The 27,596-nt window shown below is 43.0% G+C and overlaps 1 long non-coding RNA gene across 7 annotated transcripts in view; it reads left to right on the top strand.

Moving 5' to 3' along the window:
- LOC105492794 (uncharacterized) overlaps positions 1-27,596 on the top strand; it is a 205,111-nt gene that overhangs the window by 162,041 nt on the left and 15,474 nt on the right. For all 7 annotated transcript variants that reach the window (XR_011606748.1, XR_011606746.1, XR_011606745.1 and 4 more), the window contains exons 7-9: positions 12,381-12,571; positions 16,021-16,168; positions 22,490-22,617. This is a non-coding gene — a long non-coding RNA (uncharacterized lncRNA). The remainder of the gene's footprint in view (positions 1-12,380; positions 12,572-16,020; positions 16,169-22,489; positions 22,618-27,596) is intronic.

Here is a 27,596-nt window from a genome sequence, read left to right as displayed (position 1 = left end):
TGAGAGGTTACCCTGTTTGTGAGTGAGGAAAAGAAAGACTCACATGGTGGTATCATTGGCCTAACTTTCAATCCAAACACTAGTCTCATCGTGGATACCAGAAGGTCTTCCGTTAAATTGATCCAAAGCTGATTGTGTGGGGTGTCAACCAATCCTGAGATCAAATTAGCGGAAGAGGCTGGACCCTTCATCAGGAGCTGGGGCTCTTGTCTGAAAATGCTATAGAACATCAGCGCCACTGAATGAACGGACATGGTTACCTGACCAGCTTTCCTACTCAACATGGAGCTCTGTCTGTCTCATCTCTCTCGATTCTTCAGTGCATAACCCAGTTCCTAGCTTGTGATGGATCCTTCCTAAGGCTATATTGGATAAATTAATGAATAGTGATTCTACCTAACCAATTAAATCACTGGGAGTTTTGAACTCTTGTCCAACATCAGTTTTATTTCTCATCTTGCTGTAAAGCAGTACATACCTCTTCTAGAAAAAGTGAAAAATCCTTATATCACTTAGATGTAACTAATTAAACAAACTGATTCATGTATATGTGTGTGTGTGTGTGTGTGTGTGTCTGTGTATGTGTGTAGTTGTATGGTGGTATACACATTAGTTTGTAAATAGCTCTTCTACTAAATACATTGACAAATATACTTTGACATCAACATGTGCACTTCTACTACATCACCATTTGATTGCTTGGACACCAGCTGTCACCATTGTTCAGACCCAAGTGGCAAAACCCTTTGAATTTTTCTAAGTGTCTAGGGCAGACACTGAGAAAATGAATTCAACTTTGACACTATTATAAACAGTGTTGCCATGAATATTCCTAAAGCGAAATCTTTGTGAATATGTTTTCCTACTTTATTAGGACATATTCCCATAAACTAGAATGGCTGAAACAAGGGCTGGTTAGGCTATTGAGGTTGCGGAGTTCCCTTTCAAAAAGTGGGGACCAGTGTCTCCTTCCACCCCCAGCATAAGAGACAAGCATGTCTCCGAGCTCTCCAGGGTGGATTTACCTTTCCAGCCTCATCTGTTTGGCACTCGGTATTGCACCAGACACATGGCTGTTCTCAGGCCATCATCCCTTCTTTAGGGGGTCTCCCTCACTACTTACTGTGTAGTGAGTGCCCTTTTATTCCTCCTTCTAGCCCTTGCTTTGTGCAACACACATCTCAGATTAATTAAATCATGATTTGTATTGTTTGGAGCTGAGCCCAAGTGAGTCAGTTCCCTGTTGTGTCCTGGTGGCCAGGACATATTTTATCGTGGATAGAAGCAATGGCTCACGTCAGAAAGACCTGGATTTACAATGACTCTGCCTCTTTTCTTGCCTGAGTCCTGGCTTTCTCATGTGAGAACCCCCTTTGTACAATTATGATAAGGTTTGAATGAGACACGGCAGGGAAAGGCTCAGTACGCAGCTCAACACAGGTGAACTCTCAGCCGTTGTTGCCCAGGCTCAATGTCTAAGCAGGGCAGTTGACTATGTGCTGGACACTGTTTATGTGTTTTATGTCAGGGATGGGCAAACTATGCCTCATGGGCCAAATCTGTCCCCATCACTATTTGTACCATCCAAGTGTGAAGAACGGTTTTTACATTTTTTAATGGTAGTGAAGAAAATTGAGAGAAGAAGGATATTTTGTGGTACATGAAAATTGCGTGAAATGAAAATGGAAATTTCAATGTCCATAAATAACATTTTATTAAACATAGCAGACCCTTTTTCTTAACATATCGCCTATGGCTGCATTATGCTACAATAGCAGAGATGAGGAGGGGCAGTAAGGCAAGCTGCCCCACAATGCCCAAGATATTGAATGTCTGGCACTTTACAAGAAGAGTTTGCTGACCCCTGGGTTACATGTGTAAGCTCGTCCAGTCCTGCATAGTGTCAGCAGTTATCATCCCATCACCATTTTACACATGGGGAAGTGAGTTGCAAACAGGTTCAGCAACTACCTGAAGCCACATGCAGCATGGAAGTGGTAGAGTTGGGGTCTGGTTCCAAGAGCTGGGACTCCTCATCGCTCACCCATAGGGTAAGTCATTGCTCTTTGCAGGTGAGGAATTGTGAGGCAGGAAAAGAGAAAGTCATGCACTAATGTATGGTAGAATAAGAATTTAGAGGCCGGGCGCGGTGGCTCACGCCTGTAATCCCAGCACTTTGGGAGGCTGAGGCGGGAGGATCACAAGGTCAGGAGGTCGAGACCATCCTGGCTAACATGGTGAAACCCTGTCTCTACTAAAAATACAAAAAATTAGCCAGATGTGGCAGTATGCACCTGTAGTCCCAGCTGCTGGGGAGGCTGAGGCAGGAGAATGGCGTGAACCCAGGAGGCGGAGCTTACAGTGAGCCAAAATCGCGCCACTGTACTCCAGCCTGGGCGACAGAGAGAGACTCCGTCAAAAAAAAAAAAAAAAAAAAAAAAAAAAAGGAATTTAGAACCAGGTTCATTGCTCTCAAAGTTCTTGGTCTCGCTCTCATGATGAGCTCCTTCCACCACTCTAGTCTCCTAGGATCATCCTAGGATCACCTGCTAAACACAGGGCCAGACACACAGAGGCATTCAAGATATCCCTATAAATGCAGCCACTTGATAGCAATGTCAGGACTAAATGTGGTTATGTACTTCCTACTAAACATAAGCTTAATAAATGTTTGTGGAATAAACAAATGAATGTGATGAATAGTTTCTGGACTCTCAGAGTTTAACCTCTGGGAGCAGGGCAGGGATTCCTGAGGAAAGCAGCCAACTCCTCAACCTTCTCGTGGGAGAGAAGGAGACCTTCCTTCCTGAACACCAATTATGCTTCCCAGGTGGCATGGGGTCCTTGGGCCACAGTGCCAAACACTTTTGCAGTTAAACTTCTGATAAAGGAAAACTGGTCTGTCTTATCCGTCCGTTACAATTGTCTTTACTTTTTTTGATTCTGAATTTTTTTTTCTTTAAACAGCTTTGTTAAGATATAATGTACATATCATACAATTTACCAATTTTAGAATATTTTCCTCATCTCAAAAGAAAGTCTGTACCCTTTACATATCACCTCCCAATCTCCCTTCTATCTCCAGTCCTAGGCAACCACTGAATTTTTTTTTTTTTTTTTTTGAGATGGAGTCTCTCTCTGTCACCCAGGCTGGAGTGCAGTGGCATGATCTTGGCTCAGTGTAACCTCCACCTCCCAGGTTCAAGTGATTCTCCTGCCTCAGCCTTCCAAGTAGCTGGGAGTACAGGCGTAAGTCACCACACCCGGCTAATTTTTGTATTTTTAGTAGAGACGGGGTTTCACCATGTTGGGCTAGGCTGGTCTCAAACTCCTGACCTCAAGTGATCTGCCTACCTCGGCCTCCAAAATGCTGGGATTACAGGTGTGAGCCACCACGCCTGGCCATGGATTCCCCTATTATAGACGTTTCATGTAAACGGAATCACAGAATATATGGTCACAGAAAGAAAGAAAGAGAATATTCTTTCACTTAGCATAATGTTTTCAAGGTTCATCTAAGTTACTTCATTCTTTTTTATGGCCAAATATATTCCATTGTATGAATATATGCCCCATTTTATTTACTCATTCATTAGTTGATGGACACTGGGTTGTTTCTTTGGTGGTGGGGCTGTTATGGTTAATTCTGCTCTGAAGGTTCATACAAGACTTCGTATGGGTGTATGTTTTCGTTTGTCTTGGGCATGTATATACCTAGGAGTGGAATTGCTGGGTCATATGGTACTCTATGTATTACCTTTTGAGCACCTATTAAACTCTTTTCCAAAGTGTCTACCCTGTTTTACATTCCTGCTAGAAGCTGCTTGTTCTTGCTCATTATTCATGTTTATCTTTAAACACAGAACGTGACTCCATTCATATGACTGTGCTAGAAGTCAGTACAGTGGTTTTCTCTGGGATGATGGCAGAGGCAACTGTGAAAGACACAGGAACACCTGGGAGAAGGAAATGTTCTGTGTGTTGCTGGTTTGGTGCATTTGAATACTTGCATTTGTCAAACCCATCAAACTGTTTACCAATTGAGCATTTCACTGCCTGTGACTTATGCCCGATTTAAAAAAAAAAAAATGTACAAATGAAAAAACATAAAAAGAGAGGAAAAAGCAGAATATCTGTATTTTAATTATCACATGACCTGACTGGCTGCTTATCTTTCCCACCTTTCCATGGACACAGGGCCAGTGCCTGGCGGGCAAGGACACGTGCAAGAAAAGCTCTTAATTGATGTGATTAACTACATCTCAATAGGGAGCCTCGTTAACAACAGGGGAGTGAAAAGGAGGCTATTTTTCACTCTCCCAACTAGTGGATGCCTGGAAGGGGTGATGGGGGCACTGGGAGGACTGCTCCCTGCGGTGCAGGGGCAGGCAGGACAGCTGGTTTTTCCTTTGGCGTTAAGATAATTTAAAAAAAATTATTTTCTCTCAATTGCTACAAAACCTATTCTTCATTTTCATCTATGAGGAGGAGGAAACCAACTTAATTTTTGTTTAGTGCGTTTCTGAAGGCCGCATTATCTACCAGAACACAACATTTAGTAGGATACTCTTTAACCCTTCCTAAACGCATCTGTTCGGAGGAGCAGACAACAGGAAACAAACAAATAAAAAATACGTGAAGGATTTCCTCTTTCCCCCTTAGAATGTGGAAAGAAATGTATGGACTGACATAAATTCACAGAAGGTGAGAACTGGGCAAGCAAACGCATTATCCATGTTCTTAAAAAGGCAAAATTCTATACGTTTTGATAAAATTTCAAAAATAGTATGTCATTTGTAGGCTAGAAAAAATATGTATTTGCTAGTAAACATATAGACGTATGAAAACACTATTACTTGAGGGAGGATGTGGTTATACGTGTATTTTTTTTTCTTATTGCTAATCTGTGATTTATTTTTTTCCAATAACCACTGGTTGCTTGTGAATTAAATCGTTGAGAAATTACTTGGGTTGTTCTCTCTGATTCGAGAGATCAGTTTACTCAGGTTCCCTCTTTCTAGAACAGGCTTCCTTCTCCCAACCCTCCTACGTTTAAAGCTAGAGAACTTTCAGGCAGCACTGCATGGGGCACTGAACATGAACTTTGTGGTTAGCTGGGTCAGGGTTTGATCTTGCAGTATCTGGGGCAAGTCACAGATCTTTTCTGTGTCTTGGTTTCCTCACTGGAAGAAAGGGACAGATAAGGCTCTCCCCACTGGACTGATGTGAGACATACGTAGGAATCCCTAGCACAGTACTTGGCCTTTTGAATTAGTTTACCCTTTCTTTCCAACCTACCCCTTTATCCTGGACTTTCCTGGCACCATGAAAACCAGCACTCAGCAGTATAGTTTGATGACTTCTTATTGCTAGGTTTCATCTCTAATTGTTGCAGATGCTTAAATACACACGCAGGCCAGGCACAGTGGCTCAAGCCTGTAATCCCAGCACTTTGGGAGTCTGAGGTGGGAAGATCACTTGAGGTCAGAAATGACCAACATGTTAAAACTCCATCTCTACCAAAACTACAAAAATTAGCCAGGCGTGGTGGAGGACTCCTATAATCCTAGCTATTCTGAGACACAAGAATTGCTTGAACTCAGGAAGTGGAGTTTGCAGTGAGCTGAGATTGCACCACTACACTGCAGCCTGGGCAACAGAGTGAGACTCTGTGTCAAAAAATAAATAAATAAAATTTGAGATTCTGTTTCAAAAAATAAAGTAAATACATATGGGTATAACATTTGGTATGTGTGTGCATTTGTGTGCATATGTGTGTGTGTACCAGATGTACACATATAGGTACATATATGTACAATGCAACTTTTGTGTGTGTGGCTCAAGCCAGGCAGAGACAGACAGATAGTAGATGATCTCACTCATGTGTGAAATCTAAAATAGCTGATCTCAAAGAAGTAGAAAGGAGCGTGGTGGTTATCAGGGTCTGGGGAGGGGGTTGGGGAGATATTGGCCAAAGGATATAAAATTTCAGTTAGACAGGAGGAATAAGTTCAAGAAGTCGATTTTGACTATAGTTAATAATGTGTTGTATTCATGAACAATGCTAAGAGAGTGGATGTAAAGTGTTCTTACCACAAAAAGGACGACCACATGTGGTAATGTATATGTTAATTAGCTAGATTTAGTAATTCCATAATGTATACACTGTGTCTTTCAAAACATCATGTTGTAAATAGTAAATACATACAATTTTATCTGTGAATTAAAAAAAAAAAAAAAAAAACATTAAACAAAACCTCCACCCCCGCGGATGAGTTAAGACCGCTCACTGATGGAGCTAGTATGTATTACTAACTAAAGCTAGAACTCATTGCCGCAAACATCTGGGTGACAGCGCTATTGATAGTCCTTCCTGTAGTACCCGTCCCTGGCAGAAACACCTTCAGCCTTCAGGCTGGGTGCCCAATGATATGCTAGAAATACTAACTCCTGCAAATCACCAGAGGGGATGCAATCCCAGAGTGTTTGAGTACTGTTTTCCGGGTCTGGAGGAGGGGCTCAACAGAGTGATTCATGGTTTTGCAAAATGTGTTTACTCTGGTGGAACGTGTGGGCTCACGTGGGCAGAAGCACATTTGCACACATGCAAAATGTAAGCCATGCACTGTCATCTTTTCACCCTTGTTTGGTCACCTTTGTAACCTTCCTTCCTCCTCCCTAGTTGCCTCCCCCAGCCCATTTCCTCGGCATCTTTTTATGGCAGTGGTTTTCAAACCTCAGTTTGCAAATGATCATCTGGGAAACATGCTATAATGGAGATTCCTGGGTTCCCCCAACAGATTTTCTAATTCAGTGGGTCTAGGGTGGGGCCCTGCCTGCAAATGACATTTTTACCGAACATTTGAGATAGTCCCATTTGACCGGTTAAGTGCTATAAACAGAGTGTCTGGGACTTATCGATACTTCAAAGACCCACAAACAACCTTGAGAACAAACATGTAAAATTCTTAGCTTAAAAATATGAAAACAAACTGCAAACTAGAAATAGTTATAGTGTATGTTTTATAGAACTTTATGTCAATTTGTCAAGTTTGCCTCAACTTTCACAGTTACATAGGAATTATTTTTTAATGAAGGATATGAGTGCAATTAATGTATTTGATACAATGTGTGTGAGGCCTACAAAAGCCTTATAAAAGCTGTAACTCCATCCACCCTGCTCTGAGAAATATGCCCCTAGATGATTTCTTGCTTGTACCATTTTAGATCTGGAAGGCCCCTTAGAAATGTCCTTCTTCAATACCCAGATTTTACTATCAGAGAAACAGAGGCCTACAGGGGAAATGACTTGCCCAAGTTTGCACAGAAAGTCCCTGAAGAGGACAGACTAGAGTGAAGCATTCGCAATTTACGTGCATGTGCATGCGTGTGCAAGGGCTGGTTACATCCCCCTCAGAAGTATCTTCTTTTTTATTTTTATTTTTTTGAGACACAATTTCACTCTATCTCCCAGGCTGGAGTGCAGTGGTGCGATCTCAGCTCACTGCAATCTGCTCCTCCCGGATTCAAGTGATTCTCATGCCTCAGCCTCCAGAGTAGCTGGGATTACAGGCACAAGCCACCACGCCTGGCTAATTTTTGTGTTATTAGTAGAGACAGGGTTTTACCATGTTGGCCAGGCTGGTCTCGAACTCCTGACCGCAAGCTATCCACCCACCTCAATCTCCCAAAGTGCTGGGGTTGCAGGTGTGAACCACCACGCCCAGCCAGAAGTCTCTTCTTCGTTTCTCTTTCACTTTGGCTGTTTTTTCCCTTTGGTCCCTATGTTCTCAGGCCAGTCTGAAACCTGGCCGTGATCCCTGAGGGTAAGGAGAAAGGTTAGTTGGGAGGTCTCAGATTTGAAATTAATAGGCATAGTATCTGTCAAGACCAGTCTTCAGCTTAAGTCCCTATAGGGGAAAAGGGAGAGGAAATGCACCTAGAGGGGAAGAAGTGCTGAGTCATGTCACTTCAAGTAGACACATGAAAAGCTGGCTAACTTCTCAGCAGCCCACTGAGTTCCGACTATGTGCTGGACATTGTGCACACTAAATTAAGCTGACAGAGTCCCTTCCCTGTGGAACCTCTTCATTCACCTACTCATTTCACAAATATTTACTGAGCATCCTACTGTGTGCCCCACACTGCCAACGAAGCAGATATGGAGCTTAGAACCTGGTCTGTGAGACAGGCAACAATAGATGACAGATCCTTAAACAATTAAGGCATTTCAGTTAAGATATTTCAGATAGTGACAATTACTGTGAAGAAAATAGAACAAGATAATGAGAAGGAAAGTGGCTGGATGCAGAGCATGCCATTTTAAAATAAGTTCTTGCTATTTGAATGGATGAATAGTAAATTCCATGTGACCTGAAAGGGGATATACTTAGGCCATTTATTGTTTCTGACTCTGCCTTCCGCAGAGTAAGACTGAACTTTCTTGCCCATGGTGAGCAATTCTGGCCAAGGAGTAGTGAGCAGAATTGACATGTCATTTCTGTCCTTCATGTTGGAATTCTAGTGAGAAACCCTCCAGAGGTCACTCTCTCTTCTGGCCTGCTGCTGAGCAGTGCTGTGTGTAGAGGCTGCCACACTGGCCTGGTCTGGATGATGCTGAGATTGAGCATGATCTCAGGTTGACCTGTGATGAACATGCAGCTGAAAAAAGAAATTCATCTTTGTTGCTTTAAACCACTAAAATTTGGAAAGACATGTTAGTGCAGTGTAACAGCGTCACTTCTGACTAATACTGATACAACCTGCAAGGCAAAATAAGTTTGAACTGTCACTCTGGATCCACTGGTAGGAGTTTTCTTGGCCCTGAATGGGAAACAACTCTGAGGTTCCAACTGGGCCCTGTAGGAAATCGGGCTGTAATGAATTGGTGTTGACCACCATGCCTGTAGGTGGGAGGTGGCAGCTCTGGTACCACATGCCTGTCTTCCTGCTTTCACTTTCATAGGAGGTTCTCAACTGGATCTTTTTCTAGTCTGTTCTGAGCATCTATCCTCACAAATGATTCTCATCAGCTGCACTGCTTTATGGGGTCTTCACTCATCTCTTTCTAGGGCAGATTCTTCTGCTTGGGTTTGAAGGGTCTCAAAATTCTGACCCTAACACACCCTTCCTCAGGGGACTTCTTGCTGGCCACTGAGCATGCAGTACCCCTCCCCTGCTCTAGGCCTTGATCACTGAATGCTATCCTCTCACCCCACCCCCTGCACACCTACCTGTCCTGTGGGTATCCTTTAAATCTGGCTCTCAGAGGACTTTCCTTTGCAGCCACAGTGACCCTGCTCTCCTGAACCCAGACCACACAGTGCCCACACTCAATTAATCTTTGACAATCTTGTTTTATCTTACACTTCATTGCTGCATGGTTATCTAACAATCCTCATGTTGAAGTCTCAACTCCCTAACTAGGTTATACACTCAAGGAATGGCCTGGGTTTTGCAATTACTCATCACAATGTCTTGGTGATAACAGGCACTTGAGAAATAAGTTTTTGAAGAGTTGATTGGATTGGCTGTGTGGGGCTAGAGAATAGAAGGGGAAAACTGACATGGAGTTGTCCAATGGTCATTGTCCAGATCATTCTTCCTGTCCTGTCTCCCAGGCCCGTCCTTCCTTCCATGGCTGGCACAGTCCCCATGTGATGTCCCCTTCCTGAAATGGTTAGACTTCTAATCAAAAGGTCTGGAGCAGCTCAGTACAAGCCATTGCAGTGGGAAACTCAGAAAAGGAACACACAGGGTATCTCGGCAGGATGAGACTAGGCAGCGATTCAACTTTAGGGGAAAGGGGAGGCTTCCCAGGGGAACGGATGTTTAGGCTCTTCCCAGAAGGAGGTGTGGGGATTAACCCAACAGAGGGGCCAGAGGAGTGCTCTGTGGAGATCCCAACCTAGGCCTGGGCTGGAGAACTGGAGTTAGGGGCGAGCTGGAGCAACCTGTGACCAGTGACCAGGGATGGGGCTGGAAGAGTGATGTGGGACCTCCCTGCTTGCAGGAAGGAACTCGACCTTATCCTTAGCCCTGAGGGATGCCCCAGAGGGATTTTAAGGATGGAAGAGACTGATCTTGCTGTCTTCATGCCCTTATTTCATTTCATTTACTGCCTTTCCTCTCCTGACTCTGCTCTTATTTTTCTATTCTTGGACTAACATACTTTGTGTTTTTTTTGGTTATCTTATTTGAAAATCAATATAACCACATCTATAAAAACACTTTTAAAGAATGCCCAAACCCCAGAACCATCATCTCACCCAATTACAACTCTTGCCTTCGTGTCTGCTTGGCCTCCTGCCCCCTCTTCCTGCTGTGCGTGCATACATTTTATAGAGATGTGTCCTCGGTGGACATGGGATTTTTTTTTTCTCTTTTGCAGTTTTTTACACAAACGTTTTCATTTGTTGTTCCTGTTTTTCCTCCTTTCCCAGGAGGCTTTAGGTTCCCACTCTCCTCTCCCTGACTTTCTCACTGTCCCATCCACCGCTCCACCCCTCAGGCCTGCCTATGTGAAAGAGGGGTCTCTTTCTATGCAGAAAATCCACTTTAGCAAGATGTGGGCGCCCTTACACAGACCTCAGAAGAGGAAAATAGCACATCAGTGAACTTGGGGTCCCTGAGAGTCACAGTGATGTTCACCAGAACCAGACAATGGTAATGTACCTCCCCCATCAGGTGGCCAAAAATTAGAATAGGTTTTGTGTTTTTGTTGTTGTTGTTGTTTTGAGACGGAGTCTTGCTCTGTCACTAGGCTGGAGTGCAGTGGCATGATTTCTCGGCTCACTGAAACCTCCACCTCCTGGGTTCCAGCAATTCTCCTGCCTCAGCCTCCTAAGTAGCTGGGATTACAGTTGTACACCATCATGCCTAGCTAATTTTTGTATTTTTAGTAGAGACGGGGTTTCACCATGTTGGCCAGGATGGTCTCGATCTCCTGACCTCATGATTCGCCCATCTTGGCATCTCAAAGCGTTGGGATTACAGGAGTGAGCCACCGCGCCTAGCCGGTTTTGGGGTTTATTTTAAGAATGTGTCAGAGCCTGGCATATGCCTCCATTGCCAGTGGCAGCATAATTTGTTCTTTTGGAGTAACAATTTGTCAAGAGGCATCAAAGCCTTACTTTGACCTTCTAACCCTATTTGGGAAGTTTATTTAGAAGAGAGTGTCCAGAAAACGAGAAAGCTGTGTGCCAAAGGGGATTCTTGCAGCCTATTGCACTTAAGGGCAAAATTAGAAACAAAGCGGACTCCAGGGACACACGGTCCTTCTGTTTCACGGAATCTTTCCCAGACATCTGAAGGGTCCTGGTGGAGAAGAGGTAGCACCTGAAGGAGAGCAGTGACAACCTGTGATGTGATAATTACATAAGGCATTGCGTCCTTCCTGAGATTACAGAAAACCTGTCTAGGGAGAGGCTAGCTATTCACTGGAAAAATGAAGGTTTTACCTGCTTGGAATAATAAGAGCGTGACAGCTTCTTTTTTCTCTTCTTTCTTCTCATCTCTTCTCTTTTTCATAACTTGTCTTATTCAGTTAAACTCCAGTCATTTCCATAGAATAAAGTAAAAGGGAATATATATATTGAATGTGTAAGGCCCATATTCCCCCAGGAATGACATCACGGAAGGACAGCCTGACCCCCGCTGCTGTATCAGGCACGAGCACAGCGCAGACCGGTGCACACAGAGGTCAGGACAGGAGGTGCTCCTGGGTGTCATGATCTTGCTTTTTGTCCCTCATTGTCATGTTTCATTTCAACTGCACCATAATCACGCTGGGTGGGTAATGTAATAATCCCCATTTTATAGAGGAGAGAGCTGAGTCCTTAGGGCTCCTCACGGTTGCCATCCAGGAAGCCCCTGCTACATTCCAAGCTCAGAAGCTCCCCACACTATCTCCTTGGATGCTCACATAATAGCTCTGCAGAGTCACTCCTCAAACCTGCTCTTCATGATGGGGAAACTGAGGCGCTGTGATTTGCCAAAGAGTCGTAGCCAGGAAGGATCAAGGCAGCATTCATACCTGGGTTCTCTGACTCTAAATCTGGCTGTGTTTTTTTCTTTTGAATTTTATTATAAATGCCTTCTTTGTTCATTGTCATTATCATCATCATGGATCTCTACCAGGCCCTTTACCCCCGGCCACTTGCCTCCTCTGTTACAAGAGGAAATGAGGAGACCAGTGTGGAATTTTTATTCCCATTCCCTTCCCTCCTCCATAGGCAGCCACTCCGGTGTGCTTGCTACAGGCCCTGCGTGAGGATCCTCCCTGTCTTGTTCTGATTGGGTATCTGTTTTTAATGTAGACAAATGGGATTCTGCTGTAGACCTCAATCTGGTTTTTTTGCTTACTCAACCCTCTTTTTCAGAGCCAGTCTTGGTGCTCTGTGTTCACCTGATTCATCTGAGGGACTGCATCTACCCTGCCCTTGCCATAGTTCCTGCCCTGTTTGCTTCTCCTGTTGCTGCTAGTGGACATTGCCTAGTTCTGTGATGAGCTCTTCACACCTGTGCCCATATGGACTGTGGGAGAGTTTGTCTGATATGGACCGTGATGCGGGTGAGTCATAGTGCACGCTCACACTTAATTTCGCAAGTACTGCCAGATTGTGTTCCAGAATGACTGTACTAATTTACACTTCCACAGGCAGTGCTCAGGGGTTTCTGTTTCCCTCTCTCCTCGCCAGCACCTGGTATTGGCAGATGCATCAAAAAGGACGCATTTGACAGCTCAACCGCATCAGCGCACTTGATTAGCATCCCTGTGATGGCCCTTTCTGCTGCAGACATCACTTTGTCATAACAGCATTTTGAGCAGGCAAAAGCATCAGGCAGGGAAAAAGGGGCCTTTTTACTGTGACTCCCTGTCTTCTATCAGGGAAGAAAATTTTCCCCAGAAATCCCCAGTAGACTTCCCCTATGTCTCACTGACCAAACTGGGCCAGGTAAGCTCCCAGACAGTCCCTGACAGAGATAACAAGATTGTCATGGCTGTTTCAAGCCAGGGCCAGTTCTTCCCCCTGCCATGGACTTCGTTTGAGCACATTGCCATCGGCCTTATCCCCAAACAGAACTGGGAATATTTTAACAAAGAAGAAGAGAGCAGTGGCCGATCAGTAGCTTGGCAGCCAACAGAGTCTTCTATATCAGAGTTCTACATTTGCCGATTTTTGGCATGCACGCTGCCTCTTCTATACCGGGGATCTTCCCCCACATCTGTTGGATTTGCAGAGAATTTCAGAAGCAGTGAGTCACTCATACATGTCCATTGCTTTGGGGATTCGATCCGGCCAGCTCGTTTTGGAAACGGCAATTCTTTTTGCCAGGCACACATGAGACCCATTTCCACGCCAGCTGCTCCAGCTGAGGTTCCCATGCAGGTTCTGCGTGAGAGAAATCAATAGAAAGATTCAAAGGGCAGAGCACCGAAGTCCCTGCCCTGCACCATGATGTCAAAGCAGAATGCCTGCTGAGGACAGGTGGGGATGAAACCTGTCAGAGAGAACCACTTCTGCAAGCAGCAACTTCCCCTTCTTATCAGCCACGTGGATGCCATAGTAACCTTGTCTTTCTGGCTAGCTCAAGAAATTAATTTTTAGGATGGGTGCAACAGGTCATGCCTGTAATCCAGAAATTTTGGAGGCTGAAGCGGGAGGATCACTTGAGGCCAGAAGATTAATACCACCCTGGGCAACTAAGGCAACTCCCATCTCTATAAAAGTCAAAATAATAATAATAATTAAAAAAACAGGTTTGGTGGCACATGCCTGTGGTCCCAGCTAGTTAGGAGGCTGAGGTGGGAAGATCGCTTGAGCCCAGGAGGTCAAGGCTATAGTGAGCTATGATCATGCCATTGCTCTCCAGCCTGAGAGACAGATTTGAGACTGTCTAATAAATAAATAAATAAATAAATAAATAAATAAATAAATAAATAAAAACAAAAGAAATGGAAACCTTGTAGTTATAATTTGTTGAGCACTTATCTTTGCCAGGTGGCCTGGGAAGCGTTTTATTTCCACGATCTCATAGATATCTCTTGGCAGCCCTCTGAGAGCACTGATGTTGCTCCATCACAGGCTCCTATAGAATCCTGGTTCTGACGATTAGCAGCCATGTGGCCTTGGGAAAGTCATTTGATTTTTTGTAGCTTGGCTTTCTCATTTCTACATGAAGAATGATAATAGTATATTGCACCTGCTCACATAGTTAATACACATAAAGTGCCTAGAATGGCACTTGATACTTATTAGCTATTATTGTTGCCATTTTTTAAAATGAAGAAACTGAGAGGTTCAGAGGGGTCCATTTACCAAAAGTTAGTTATAAGTAGCAGGGCCATGATTTGAATCCAAAAGTTTCTGGCTCCGAAGCTGGACTTTTTTATCCAAGGGAACATTACCGTTACTCCCCTCATCAGTAGAATCAATTTTCAGGTGAAGACTCAGTGACAAAGACCACAAAGACATAGTGTAATTCTTCTAACACGTGACTGGATCATTTCTGGAAGGTGGCTGGGGACATGGATACTGGGCCATAGAACAGGCGTGCATGGGATGGAAAACACAGCGCTCAATTCCTAATTTGGCCACTCAACCTTGCAGAGCCTCCACCTCCCTGTTTTTAAAATCAAGTTTTCATTATAGTTCCTCCCAGTAAGGATTTTAAAAGTGCCTTATAAGCTGAGCATCGCCAGGGCTCCTTATTCCAAAATTAGGATTTTATATGTCACTTTATATTTTGTGTCTCATTCTCAGTTTCCACTTACACTGACAGAAAGTCTAAGAGTCATTTCCCCCCAACTCCATTTTAGTCACCGCGAGGCTCAGGAAACTAGAATTTCAGAATCTTCTGGAAGAGATGTTTCCTTTCTTAACCAAGGGAAATGGGCTGGAGGCAGGCACCGCTGGGGTTTTTAGAAGGTTGGTTAACCACAGTGCCTAGCGGTTTGGGGAAAAATAAATCAGGTAGCTTTCTGTAGCATGAGACATTCCCTTACCACATTTGTCCACTTGAGCACTTTTATTTTATTTTTATTTTTATTATTTTTATTTTTTTGACAGACTCTCACTGTTGCCCAGGTTGGAGTACAGTGGTGCAATCTCGACTCACTGAAACCTCCACCTCCTGGGTTCCAGCAATTCTCCTGCCTCAGCCTCCTAAGTAGCTGGGATTACAGTTGTACACCATCATGCCTAGCTAATTTTTGTATTTTTAGTACGGACGGGGTTTCAGCATGTTGGCCAGGCTGGTCTCGAATTCCTGACCTCAAGTGATCCACCCACCTCGGCCTCCCAAAGTGCTGGATTACAGGTGTGAACCACCGCACCCGGCCCACCTGAGCATTTTTAGATGTAGACTTGGTGATGAGTCTGAGGGGCCACATGTTCGGTCTGAATGGGGATCGCAAGCTCAATGATGTGGCTTTAAGCAAAAAGGGTAGCTTCAAGGTCTAGATTTCCTTGAGAGGACGTTTTAACCTAAACCCACATAACTAGTAACTCGGAGATCTTTTAATTTTGTTGTTTTTAAATTTAATTGACCCCATTCTCCCTCCTTTTCTCCCTCCATCCCTTCATTCCTCCCTCCCTTCCTTTGGACACAGGTCACCTGGTATAGAATCTCACACCTGGGAGATGGAGCCAGCCAGTGAGGCTCAAATTTGAACCACACACAAATTTCCAGGGGTACTTGTTACAGATTTTTGACCAATTTTTCGGTGTGGGTCTACTCTAGTAATGAGCTCTCAGGCAGTACTGATGCCGCTGGTCCACGCATCAACCCATTTCAACTCGTGAGGAAGGGTCTAGTACCCTCCCTAGTCCTTCTCATGCACCAACCCATTTCAACTGGTGAGGAAGGGTCTGGTCCCCTCCCTAGCCCTCCGCACACAGGCAGTTGCAGATACTGTCTAGAATACCAGATTGTTTGTGCACACATTTGACCTTCCTGACCATCCTGGGGGGTGTGAGAATACCAATTTTTTTTTTTCTTTTTCTTTTTCTTTTTAAGATGAGAAAACTGCTACTCAGAGATGCTGAACATAACGTGGCACAGCTGATAAGTAGCAAAGATGAAAGTCCAGGTGCAGAGAAGTTCCGAGAATGTGGCCCTCCTGGGATGGAAGGTGTCCTTGTGCTAGTCATGAGCGAGACAGAAAGCAAGTGCCATTTTCTCTTCTCTTCCCCTGTTTATCTCTGAGATCTTCACTTGGCTGCTTCTTTTCAGAAAACAGTGACGCACCGGACTCAGGTGATAGCCCCAGCAGTAACATTGATGCAGAGAAAATTGAATACTTTTCCAAGAGACCAGAAGACACATGAAGCTAGAAAAAGGAGCCCAGAAAACTGCCACATTGTACCCATATAGAAAAGCATATCCTGGCCGGGCGCAGTGGCTCACACCTGTAATCCCAGCACTTTGGGAGGCCAAAGTGGGCGGATCACAAGGTCAGGAATTCGAGACCAGCCTGGCCAATCTGGTGAAACCCTGTCTCTACTAAAAATAAAAAAATTTTAAAAAGAATTAGCTGGATGTGGTGGTGGCATGCCTGTAATCCCAGCTACTCGGGAGGCTGAGAGAGGAGAATTGCTTGAACCCGGAAGGCGGAGGTTGCAGTGAGCCGAGATCGTGCCACGGCACTCCAGCCTGGGTGATAGAGCGAGACTGTCTCCAAAAAAAAAAAAAAAGCCTATCCCCCTCTTCCTTTCCTGCTCATTTCTCCCATAACACATAATGCTTTTTCTAGTGATTTGGTCACTGCTTAACTATCTTCACTTAATGTGGTTTTGACAGAATAGTTGGTTGGGAAATTTTATTTTCAATTAAAATAACTTGTTGAACTGCCTTGGTTTTGAAAGGATTGCATTAGGATGGCTAATTATATAGCAGTTGCTACATGGAGATATTTGCACTCAATTTCAGCTCTTAGGTAATTCAAATCAAATGCTTGAGATTTTCCTCGCTGGAGCTGTGTGCAACCATCTTCCTCTCACACTGCAGGCTTCCCATGAGTTATTTTTAGAAACCCAAATTTAAGCAGCAATTTTGGCAGAGCCATTTCTAGTCTAGTGGAGTAAACCATATGCACTGATAAATGCAGCCAAAGAGTCAGTTTCTTTAAAAAGCAACAAAACCATCTCTCTCCGTTCATGGGGGTTAAATGTTTACAAACTGCAAACTATCCGCTGTACTATTATATTCATTTGTGAACTCTAGCTGAAATGAGGGATCATGGATATTACTTTAAAATTACAAAAGATGTGTCCTTCTGCAAACTGTTGTCCTAATACTCATTTTTTTCCAAGATGGCAGGTCTTGGCAGAATTGACTGGGGACTCTGTTTTTGGCCTTTGAATTTCCTGTGAAACATGGAGATCCCTTTCTTTATTTTCCTACTCTGCTCTGACTTCTTCATTCACCAGAGCACTTGTAATACATCTCATCATGCTTATAAGCAGGAAACCTCCTCCTTCTATGTTAGAACATATTCTTGTGGGCAGGGGCTGGATTTTTTTTACCTTCTTTCATGCCTGGCACATAATAGATGCTCAAATAGTGAGGGAATAGATAGAGGAATCATTAAAATTATATTTCTATTTTCTCCTTTTTTAAAACAAATTAAACTTTTATTACATAAATATTAAATGATTACATCATTTCGTAAAAATTAAAAACTTTCCACGTAAGGCCAAAGTCCTTTTAGCTCACCCGTCCTCAATCCTTGTCTCCTCATTAGTTCTGTGTAGGTCACATTTCTTGTCTTTTATAGCACATTCTTGCAGACTGCTCTAATTCATTTAAGTGTACACGCATGCACATATACACACTGAGTACTGTTGTGTACACCTCTAGTAGAGTATTTTGCAGTTTACCCCTTTTCACTCAGCAATATATTGAGGAGTGCTATCCATGGTAGCCACTCTGTTCTTTTAAACTGCTACATTGTTTTATTGCATCATGTGGATGTAACCACCTTTTATTTGGACCAAATACACAAATTATTTATCTGTTTTCCCATTCATTATACTTCCAGATCCCTTCTCACGTGTAAGTTGACAGACCCAGCCAGGTTCACTGGTATCTTTTCATAGCTACAACTCATTTTATCAAAATGAGCCACTTGCCTTAGAAATTATATCAAACCAGTAGACAGATTGTGTAAAATTCGAAGGGTTGCCAGAGGGACCAGAGTTTCCTTTGTCCTCACAGTCTAGAGAAGTGCCCTGTGCTCTGGGAACCCCACAGGGTTGGATGATGAGGGATGTTGACCACCGCTTACTCTGTGTTGTGACACAGTGATCTGGTGTCTGCTCTGCCCAAAGCCAGCTGGGTTTCCTTGAGCAGATCATTTCTTCTCCCAGGATGTTACTTCTCTTATCTGCACAATGGACTCAGTGCGCAGCCTGAAGCTCTTAGACTGAATAACTGGGTCTACACACTGCCACCAGGATTGACATAAAGAATGTCCTGTTAGCTCACCCTTCACTACATGTTGGGGTGGGGAAAGGTAATTCCTGATAAAGCTCCAAGCTCCAGCCCAGAGCTCTGAGCTGAGAATGTCTCAAAGAGTCCATTAGTGGCAAGGAATGTATTGTCTTTAGATTCTCCTCCTCTTTCCTACTATTTTGCCATCCAGTTAAAATGAATATATATATTTTTCTTTTGCTTAGGTGTGTCTCTGTTCTAAGCAAGGTGGTATGATGATGGGAAAAAAGGTTGTGGTTCCCTGAATTCTACTTCCAAACTTGTTTAATTCTACCTGTGTGTTCTTAGGCAAGTCACTTACCTTCTCTGGGCTTCCGTCTATTGACACCACAATTCCAAAGGAGCCAGGTATTCACTAAAATGACACTGAAAAGTTGAAAACCACACTCACTTATGAGTGTTTCATTTGGCATTTGTGAGCCTTGTCACCTGCAAATAGGCCATCTCATGAATTGATGAGGCATCCTCAGAGACCAACAGAGCCCATGAAATCTTGTTTCACAGGAGAATTTGCAGCTGTCCTGGCCCTTGGTGACACATGCTAAGCCCTTCAGGGGCTTCTGAGAGAGGCCCAGAGAAGGTGCTGAGCTACCATGATTCACAGGTGAAATTTTCTCACCTAGGCCCTGAGGCTTTGCGGTGGATCCACGGCAAAGGGTATTCCCCTGCTTTGAGGCTCAGGACCACAGAGGTCACAGGATCTGATTCAGATGCCAGCGGGTTTCCCTAGGGGGCCCAATCAGGCTTTCCATGTAGTGCAAGAGTTATGGTTCCCTGCTGGGTGTTTCACATGGGTTAGCCGACTCAATGCGGTTCTGAAGGTGAAAGGTCAGTGTAAGTGGGTGTGAAGCCACGTGGGAGGCATAGCCCAGCTAAGTGTCTGGGGTTTTGGTTCCCCTAGTCCCAGAACTTTGTTTTTTGCCCCTACTGTGAGTTTCTGTTCCTGAACACCCCTTTAGTTAAGTGTTCCCTGGTTGAGCAGGTTTCTACCAAAGGAGACCAAAGCCTGTGGTGCTTTTCTGCTGCTGAGCTTGCTGGGGTAGGTGACTAACCCTCTCCTAGCCTCTGCTTTCTAACCTGCTCGGGCTTCAGGGGGTGAAATGAGACTCTACAATAGGTGCTCAATCCACATTTCTTTTATTTCCCTTTTCCTGTTTCATATGGAAAAAATAACCCATAATTTTATAAGCACTGAATCTGTAACGGAGCTTCCAAAAACCCACGCTGGGCATTTTTTCACATTAACTAAGATAAACCAAAAAGGCAGTACCACGAATAGAGAAAATGTCATTAGGAAGGTGTACATGATACATGAGTTTTTTACATAAAAGGAATGGTGATCGTTTCCATGTATCAAACCTCTCTGACTGCAAAGTTTTCAGCAGCTGCCTTCCTCATTTTAATAAAATGCTGGTAGATCTGGTTTGCATTTTGGTAGATAAATGCAGAACAAGTCGCATTGACGTTCCCTGCGTTTATCATCCTCCCAGCCACCAATACCATTTTCATTCTCAAAGCCCGGAAACTTTAAGAAATGAATCAGCCTGGCCTATGATTCACAGATACTTGATCTGAAATGCTTGGTGGTGTGGGGTTGGTGGATGGGGTAGAGACAAAAATAAATTTCCTGACCCCAAAAGTCAGTTCAAGTGAACTAGAATGAGCAGAGAGGGGTCGTGGGGATGGTTCCCGCCCTCCAGGAGCTGCACTTCCAAGTCTGACTTAGGGTGATCACACGTCCAGGGTTGCTGGTGGAGCTTCAGTTTACGCCTGTGGTCCTAGTCTCTTAAACGGTTAGCGTGCCTGTCCACGATTAGGAATGTCCCAGGTTGGGAAGAGGTAGGATTCTGAGGAGAGTAGAGTGGTAGTTCTTAAAGGCCAGAGATAACATTTAATCATGTGTATCTTCAGTGCCTAGCCTCTTGTAAGGAATTAATAAATAAATGCTTGCTGAGTAGGCGAGTGAGTAAGTAGTTTCTTAACCTCCCATCCTTGTTCTCTAAATGTCTATTTCTCATTTTTCTTTGCATGTTTGAAGCACCTAGTGACTCTACTGGGTTCTCAATAAGTATATTTTGAATAAGCCAGTGGTTCAGAGGTCAGTTTCTTACTTGCTTGTAAGCAACCCCATGCTATCTAGCTCTGGGCTTTGAGTGGGTTAGCCCAGGTTAGTTAGAACTTAGTACTAAGAACAATGGCTTCCACGTAGTGAGTTCCTAAGAAATGGTCACGGAGGAGGTGGACGTGCTGCTATTGTTATTAGCCATCTGGCTTTACTACCGGTTTTTGTCTTTTTTCCCCTAACTGTAGGATTCGTAGACTATATATATATATACATTTGAGACCTCATATGTATTTTTAGAAGATAAATCAAACATATTATAAGAAATTGAAAAAATGAATAAAATAGTTATCCTAATTTCATGACCCTGGTAACATACTATCAATTGTCATTACCAATGTGCTATACCCCATTTGTGTCCATTTATACAAGTGTTGACAGGGTCTCACTTTGTTGCGTAGGCTGCAGTGCAGCGGCGCAAACATGGCTCACTGCAGCCTCGTCGACGTCCTGGGCTCAAGCAATTCTCCCACTTCAGCACCCCCCGAGTAGTTGGGACTAGAGGCACCGGTCACCAAGCTTGGCTAATTAGGGTTTTTTGTTTTGTTTTGTTTTTGGGATATTTTATTTTCTTTTTTTCTTTTTTTTACATGTTATCTTAAGGTGATTTCCAATTTTTTTTTCTATTTGCATTTTTCCACAAGCATTGTCCACGTTATTCCATAACCTTTTCAACTACCATTTTGAAATTTGCTTTTATCCATGTGGTTGTTTGTGATGAACTACAGGTTGCTGACTTTCTTCCCCTTCTGTAAATAAAGTTTTCCTCCTACTATGTCCTGTATTTCAAGAAGATCTCAGCAGTGGAATCATTCGATCAAAGGATATGACTGTTGCTCAGCTCTCTGTGTGCATGTAAATTAATAGGCTGTTTATTTGAGCAGTTGTAGGCTTACAAAAATATTGAGTCAAAAGTATAGAGTTCCCATATATTCTCCTCTTCTCCCTCCATATCCCCTATTGTTCGAATCTTGAATTAATATGGTACATTTGTTACAATTTATGAACCAATATTGATACACTAAGAGTTACTGGAGTCCATAGTTTACATTGGGCTTCACTCTTCATGTTGTATAGTTCTGTGGGTTTTGATAAATGCATAGTGTTATGTACCTACCATTATAATATCATACAAAGTAGTTTCACTGTCCTAAAATTCCCCTGTGCTTCCCCTATCTCTCCTCATTACTCTCTCTCTCCCCCTAACCCCTGTCAACCCACTAATCTCCACAGTTTTGTCTTTTTCAGAATCACACAGTTGGAATCACATAGGATGCGGCCTTTTCTTTTTCTTTTTTTTTTTTTTTTTTGTTGAGGCAGAGTCTCGCTCTGTCGCCCAGACTGGAGTGCAATGGTGCGATCTTGGCTCACTGCAAGCTCCGCCTCCTGGGTTCAAACAATTCTCCTGCCTCAGCCTCCAAGTAGCTGGGACTACAGGCGCCCGCCACCATGCCTGGCTAATTTTTTGTATTTTTAGTAGAGACAGGGTTTCACCATGGTAGCCAGGATGGTCTCGATCTCCTGACCTCACGATCCGCCCGCCTTGGCCTCCCAAGGACGTGGCCTTTTCAGACTGATTCTTTCAGTTAGTAATATGCATTTAAGGTCCCTCCATGTCTTTTCATAGCTTAACACCTAATTCTTTTTTAGTGCTGAATAATATTTCTTTGTCTGGATGTACCACAGTTTCTTTACCCTGTCACCTACTGAAAGGCCTCTTGGTTGCTCCCAGGTTTTTGGCAATTATGCATAAAGCTGCTATAAACATTTGTGTGTAGGTTTCTGTGTGGATGTAAGTGTTCAACTTATTTGGGTAAATATCAAGGCATTCTGTTGCTAGATCTTACGGTAAGAATATGTTTTGTTTTGTAGGAAACTGCCAAATTGTCTTCCAAAGTGGCTACATCATTTTGCAATCCCACCAACAATGAGAGTCCCTGTTGCTGCAAATCCTCCACCAGAATTTGGTATTCATGTTTTGGATTTCAGCATTCTAATAGGTGTGTAGCCATATCTAATTGTTGTTTCAATTTGCATTTCCCTGATGACATATGTTTATTTGCCATCTGTACGCCTTCTTTGATGAGATGCCTGCTCAGGTCTTTTGCTTATGTTTTAATTGAGTTGCTCATTTCCCTATTCTTGAGTTTTAAGAGTTCTTTGTACACTTCGTATAACATTCCTTTAAGTGACATGTCTTGTGCAAATATTTTCTCCCAGGCAATGGCTTGTCTTTTCATTCTCTTTATAGTGTCTTTGCATATCAGAAATTTTTAATTTTAATGGAGTCCAACTCATCAATTAGTTTTTTCATAGATTGTGCCTTTGGTGTTGTATCTAAAAAGTTATTGCCATACTCAAGGTTATCTAGGATGCTCTCCTTTGTTATCTTCTGAGAGTTTTATCATTTTTAATTTACTTTTAGTTCTATGATGCATGTTGAGGTAATTTTTGTGAAGGGTTTAAGATCTATGTTTAGATTCGTTTTTTGCAAATGAACGTCCATGTTTCAGCACCATTTGTTGAAAAAAAAATATCTTTCCTCCATTGTAGTCTCTTTGCTCCTTTGTCAAAGGTCAATTGACTATATGTATGTGGGTCTGTTTCCAGGTTCTACGTTCTGTTCCATTGATCTGCTTGTTTATTCTTTTGCCAATACCACGCCATCTTGATGACCGTAGCTTTATAGGAAGTACTGGAGTTGAGTAGTGTCAGTCCTCCAGCTTGTGTGTTCTTTTCCTGCAGTATTGTGTCAGCTATTCTGGGTCTTCTGCCTCGCTATAAAAGAATCAGCTTGTAGATATCTACAAAATAACTTGCTGGGATTTTGACATACCACAGATTTTTTATCTATTCACTTACTGAAGGACATCTTAGTTGCTTCCAATTTTTGTCAACTACAAATAAAGGTGCTGCAGACATTGGTACATAGGTTTTTGTGGGAACAGGAACCCTACTCATTTGGGTAGACACCAAAGAGCACAATTATTGGATCACACGGTAAGACTATGTTTAGCTCCTTAGGAAACTGCCATAGCTATGTTTTTTGTATTTATTCAGAGATTTTTTTGTTACAATGTCACTAACATGATTAACCCGCAGAATAGCAGAATAAATCTTTGGGTCGGGGGTTATTAGCCTTGCCTTCTGGCTAATGTTATTAAATGTTATTGCTGAAAGAAACACTGAAGGTTCCTAAGCCTCTAAACTTTCTGAGTGTGAGATCCACATCCCCTATCACTGCTCCTCTGTGGCTTCCATGGCACTGTGAGTATAATAGTTGCTCAATTAGTGTCCACTACACACTGAATACCAATGGAAAAACCACTTCACCATACAGATGAAAACGCAAAGGTCGCAAAACGAAAAATGAGATACTTCTGACCAAACAGCATTTTACTAGTAACAGAACCAAGACTAAAACTAAACTATTGTGCCTTGTAGATCTGCAGACCTGTATTTTGAAGCATCAATCCTTGATTCATGACATTCAAGCAAGACAAGCCGGAGGATTCTTAAATCTGTAGTTAGTATTGTATGGAACACCTCCCCTCACTTTCAGGCCTACCCACTGCTGACTGCCATTACCAGATTGCCCAAAGACGCCCAAAATGGTATTCTAATCTGAGTACAAGGCCATTGTAGCTACAAAGTCTAGTAGGGTAACGAGTAATAATAGCAGTGACAACAATAATAAAAATAGCCAAGAATTATTCATTGCTTAGTATTGTCAGGGTCTTTGCATATATTATTTCATTTTACATTCACAGCTGCCCCTTGGTTCACATCATTACTAGCCACAATTTAGAGATAAGTAGATTGAGCTTTAGGGAGGTTAAGTAACTTGTTCGGGGTGCTACAACTTTCACTTAAAGCCAAATGTGTGTCCATCCGTTCTCGACTCCACTTAGCAATGTACTACTTTACATTTAAAATAATGAGATTTAGAGCTAGATGGGCCTGCATTAGTATTCTGGAGCTGCCACATTGTAAGTCATGCGATCTTAACCTTGTGCCTTCTAGTTGCAATGTTCCCATCATGGGGTACTAACACCCATGGCAAATGCTGTCTCTTGTTACCTCAAAACCATTGCCTCCCACTGTACAGAACGTCAATATGTTCAAAGGGTTGGCAGGAGGCCTCAGGTCTCAGGGAAGTCAGACTCTTATCCCAACCTGGTGAGATGAATCATGACTGGTTTAAACTAGATATGGTAATGGCAGGCAAGTTACCCAGTCTTGTTAGGAACAGTATGCTGAGGAGGGAGTCTCTTTCTAAAGAAAAAGGCAAAGCCCATTGCAAAGGAAGCTTATTACTCTTTTCCTTTCTTCCTCCCTGGATCTTGTATGTGATACCTGGATGTGCAGCAGCCATCTTGTAATTATGAGGTGACAAGTCAATAGACTGAGATAATGGAGCAGCAAAGATAGAAAAGGTCTGGATTTTTTATAGCATTGTTGAACCGTTCCATCAGCTTAAGACAGATGGCTATCTTCAGACTTCTTGTTATGTACAACATGTCCTATTGTTTAAGTCACTCTAATTCGGATTGTCTCTTATTTACAGCTGAAATTATTTCTAATAGATAGATTTCCAACAAAGCACAGTGTAGAGCAGCTTAACATGTTACCTATGTGCCAAAGTTCCAGAGCAAGAATTCCTGGGTTCTAATCTTGACTCTGTGACGTGACTTTAGACAAGTCACTTAGCTTCTCTGTGACTCACTTTTCTCATGTATAAAATGCTCAGTAACTGTGTATTGACTGTTAAATAAAGGATAATAGTAATACTGAATTCATATGATTGTTAGCATCATTAAATGCCCAAACATTTTATAAAATGATTAGAACATTGCTTGACACATTGTAATTGGCTGCAGATGTGCTTGTCAAAGTAAAATTAAAAGAAAAGTAGTCACTATTATAAGGCTTGGGTTTGCATCTTGATCCCATCATTGGGCCACTTGTGGTATTTAAGCACCACCTTGACCCTTTTACTACTGAGGCTCATGGAGCATGAAACTCCCCCTAAAATCTGTCTCAAAGCAGACACAATGGTGGTTTCTTTTTGACAAAAAAAGGCTCCTTAGAGAACGCTGGCTTGCAAAGGAGGGGCTGTGACCACCAAGTCGTGTCAACAACTGAATGGCCGAAATACCCAAACTTGCCCATGCAAATGGGCTCGCGTGTCTCCTGGCAGCCCCCTTTGAAGGCTCTAGACTTATCTGTGAACTCCTTTTTTGAGAGGGTCTTTCCAACTAGTGGTTTGTTCTTTGACTCTGCTCATACCTTTCTTGCCAGAGAGTGAGAGTGAGAAGGAAGGGCTATTGCCTGAGCTTCTGCCCCTTCTGTGCAGTGAGGGTCAAGATCCTCAGCTAGTGTTTGAGGGGAACCGGTGTAGCCTGGGTCTCTCATTTTCTACCACCCAAGTTGCCACCTCTGTTGAGGTCCCACTCTAATTTGGGCAGCCACTAAGCAATATATTGAAATATACCTTGTTCATGGGTTTAAAGGATCAACTGGTAGGTGTGTCCATTAGCAAATCCCATGGAACCTTCCTTCAAAATATCTGCTCTTTTTACTCCCTACTTACCTTCACCACCAAGGACAGTTCAAACAAAGTTGTCACCACCTTTAGCCTGATTTACTGTAGGAGACTCCTAATCTATCTTCCTGTTTCTACTCTATCCTTCATCCCCCCATTGGCGGCCAGGGAATCCTTTAAAAATGTGAACCAAAGCATGGGACTAAACCACTCAAAATCTTCCCATGGCTCTCATCTCAGATTAAAATCCTAAGTGCCTTCTGTGTCCTCAGTGAACCCCAGGTGCACCCTTCCTCTGCCACTTTCCCCCCTTATTTATCCTACTTTCCACACTGTCCTCCTTGCTGTGGGCCAGACATATCTGAGACCAGTGTGGCTTCAGGGCTTTTGGACATACCATTTTCCTTTTCTGGAACACTCTCTCTTCCTTGCACATCTGCCTGGCTCTCTGCTTAGATGTCAACTCTCAGAGAGGCCTTTTCTGACCACTCCCTTTAAAAGAGTTTCCCCCGCCCCTCATTGCCTATCATTATCTGTAGTACTGATGACTTGTGGATGTTATTACAAATTTGGTTATTTTTTGCATCCTCCAGCAAAATGTAAGCCAAGTGAAGAATGAGGTATTGTTTTGTTCATCAAGGAATCCACAGAAACCAGAACACTCTGTAGCAGGTGATCACTAAATATTTGCTACACTACAAAAAGCCATTTTAGGTTAGAAATAAGGTATAGCTGACACAATTCTAAGCCTGATGTTTCTTGTGAACCTGCTAAATTGGCCCTGAAATCACTTCCCAGAAAGCTCTAGATATGTTATGAACAATGGGAGCAATGCTGGACCAGTGTTTGAGGTTCCAAAGCGAATACATTGAAAATGAAGCTACATGTGACCTGATGAACCTTCTTGCATTTGTTTAAAAATCCTCTTCATCATAATTAGTTCACACTCTGTTTTTCTTGCTTTGTTCCTAGGCACCAGACAAGTCGTTCCAAATATGGGGTCTTGGTACCAGTCAGAATGAGGTTCCCATCTGTTCCCATTTGTTTAAAAACAAAATGGTCTTGTTCCTTGATATTCTTTCCAATGAAAGATGGGATATATGACTTTTCCTTGAGTCTGTGCAGGCTTGTGACTACTTTATGCAGCTCCTGCCTGGTTTTCTGAGCATACTTATTCCAAGGAAAGCACAGAGACTGTCAAGCCAAAGAAGTCCCTGGTGGATGCTCTTGTCTGTAGCCTCAGCTGAGCTCCCGGCATCAGCCAAACACCCTGAGAGCCGCCATCTTGGATGCACATGTAGGCCCTGTGCACTTTCAAAAGTCCATGACCCAGCTGACATCTGACCACAAGGGCATGAGAAACTCCAAGTGAGAACCACCCAGCCAAGCCCATCCCAAATTCTTGACCAAAAAAAAAATCATGCAACATAAAAC

This window comes from Macaca nemestrina, chromosome 8, assembly GCF_043159975.1.
Source record: "Macaca nemestrina isolate mMacNem1 chromosome 8, mMacNem.hap1, whole genome shotgun sequence".
Taxonomy (NCBI): domain Eukaryota; kingdom Metazoa; phylum Chordata; class Mammalia; order Primates; family Cercopithecidae; genus Macaca; species Macaca nemestrina.
Note: the sequence above shows the minus strand (reverse complement) of the source record. Positions and strands in the feature narration are given on the sequence as shown.